Here is a 2500-nt window from a genome sequence, read left to right as displayed (position 1 = left end):
AGCACGGGAGAAGCCGATCGGGAATGAAGCCAGCGTTGGAAGGTGGCTCTGTCGTGAAGAGGCTGCGCCAGAAGTCCACCAGCCCTGGGATGTTCGACGGCGGCTGGAGCAGGGTGCCATCCAGGAGGCCACGCACGCAGCGCGCGCGATTCTTCCTGAAGGCATCCTGACATCTGGCATATTCCCACCGGCGGCGCTTCCGCTTGGAGAGCGGAGGGCCACCACCAGACCGCTGCTTGGATGGCGGGCGCAACGTCTTCCTCTTCCTTGCTTCTGCTTCCTCAGAGCCGACAGCTCGGAGGGCCTCAGGCAGCCCAGCCGCGACCACTGCCAACGGCGTACCCGGCCCCAAACGCGCAAGGTCGTCCAGGGCCGAGAAGCGCGCGGCCGACCGCGGCAGGCCGCCGAGGTGCCTCCATATGGCTTCGTCGACTACAGATGTTTGTGGCGGGCGCTCAAGCTCCGGCGGAGAGGGTGGCCCCTCCGGCAGCGACTCCGGGACGGGTGAATGGCGCAGACCATGCTGCGTCTGTTGGTCCCGCCTCAGCTCCTCTACGTATTCCCGCACCATCGTCCTGTGTGCCACTGTCCTCCTCCTGCACTTGATGGCATCCAGGGTACGGTGCGGAAACAGGGGTAGAAGCTCCTGGTTTGCAAAGAGGACTTTGGAGTCACTGGCACAGAGAAGCCTAGCCTCCGCCAGGGCGAGCTCCCGCATTTCTTCTTCCGCCCATCGAGCTCGCTTCCTATCAGTTGCAATCTCCGCATTTGCCGCTTCCGGATGGGCGCGGCGGCGGTGTTGTCCGAGCCCGATCTTGCTGCGGAAGGCACGGCTGCAAATGCTGCAGTGGAACCATGGCTCCACGGCCTCCTCTACTTCAGAGACGGTTGGCAGGCTAGCAGTCGGGACTGTTAGGCCGGGTCCTTCAGCGGAAGGCCCGGTACCCGTGTTTTCTTCTCTTGTTGTCCCAACATTAAGGGTTATGCGATGGAGGGCTGGTAACCCCCCAAAGCCCCAAGTGCGGACTTCCACTCTGCTTACCAGTCCTATCAAGGACTGGCGTATCGGCGGGCCCACGGGAAGGGGGGAAGCCGCAGGCAAGGAGAGGCTAAGAGGGCATGGCCCATGTATTGCGCTTCACTTGCCCAGTAACTATGAGAGAGTCATAGTTACTCCCGCCGTTTACCCGCGCTTGCTTGAATTTCTTCACGTTGACATTCAGAGCACTGGGCAGAAATCACATTGCGTCAACACCCGCTAGGGCCATCGCAATGCTTTGTTTTAATTAGACAGTCGGATTCCCCCAGTCCGTGCCAGTTCTGAGTTGATCGTTGAATGGCGGCCGAAGAGAATCCGCGCACCCGCGCGCCCCCGGAGGAGCACGCTAAGGCGGACGCGGCCTCGCAGCAAGGAAGATCCGTGGGAGGCCAAGGCACGGGACCGAGCTCGGATCCTGCACGCAGGTTGAAGCACCGGGGCGCGAACGCCGCGCAGGCGCGCGCATCCTGCACCGCCGGCCAGCACGAGGCCAACCAACGGCGAGAGCAGACCACGCCCGCGCTAAACGCCCGCACTTACCGGCACCCCTACGGCACTCACCTCGCCCAGGCCCGGCACGTTAGCGCTGACCCACTTCCCGACCAAGCCCGACACGCCCCGATCCTCAGAGCCAATCCTTATCCCGAAGTTACGGATCCAATTTGCCGACTTCCCTTACCTACATTATTCTATCGACTAGAGGCTCTTCACCTTGGAGACCTGCTGCGGATATGGGTACGAACCGGCGCGACACCTCCACGTGGCCCTCTCCCGGATTTTCAAGGTCCGAGGGGAAGATCGGGACACCGCCGCAACTGCGGTGCTCTTCGCGTTCCAAACCCTATCTCCCTGCTAGAGGATTCCAGGGAACTCGAACGCTCATGCAGAAAAGAAAACTCTTCCCCGATCTCCCGACGGCGTCTCCGGGTCCTTTTGGGTTACCCCGACGAGCATCTCTAAAAGAGGGGCCCGACTTGTATCGGTTCCGCTGCCGGGTTCCGGAATAGGAACCGGATTCCCTTTCGCCCAACGGGGGCCAGCACAAAGTGCATCATGCTATGACGGCCCCCATCAACATCGGATTTCTCCTAGGGCTTAGGATCGACTGACTCGTGTGCAACGGCTGTTCACACGAAACCCTTCTCCGCGTCAGCCCTCCAGGGCCTCGCTGGAGTATTTGCTACTACCACCAAGATCTGCACCGACGGCGGCTCCAGGCAGGCTCACGCCCAGACCCTTCTGCGCCCACCGCCGCGACCCTCCTACTCGTCAGGGCTTCGCGGCCGGCCGCAAGGACCGGCCATGACTGCCAGACTGACGGCCGAGTATAGGCACGACGCTTCAGCGCCATCCATTTTCAGGGCTAGTTGCTTCGGCAGGTGAGTTGTTACACACTCCTTAGCGGATTCCGACTTCCATGGCCACCGTCCTGCTGTCTTAAGCAACCAACGCCTTTCATGG

General features: G+C 61.7%; 1 pseudogene; it reads right to left on the bottom strand.

The window, feature by feature from the left end:
• LOC126433292 (large subunit ribosomal RNA) overlaps nucleotides 1-2500 on the bottom strand; it is a 7811-nt pseudogene that overhangs the window by 3773 nt on the left and 1538 nt on the right.

The sequence above is a fragment of the Schistocerca serialis genome, unplaced genomic scaffold (genome assembly GCF_023864345.2).
Source record: "Schistocerca serialis cubense isolate TAMUIC-IGC-003099 unplaced genomic scaffold, iqSchSeri2.2 HiC_scaffold_1162, whole genome shotgun sequence".
Taxonomy (NCBI): Eukaryota; Metazoa; Arthropoda; class Insecta; order Orthoptera; family Acrididae; genus Schistocerca; species Schistocerca serialis.
This window is presented reverse-complemented; position numbering and strand designations above follow the sequence as displayed.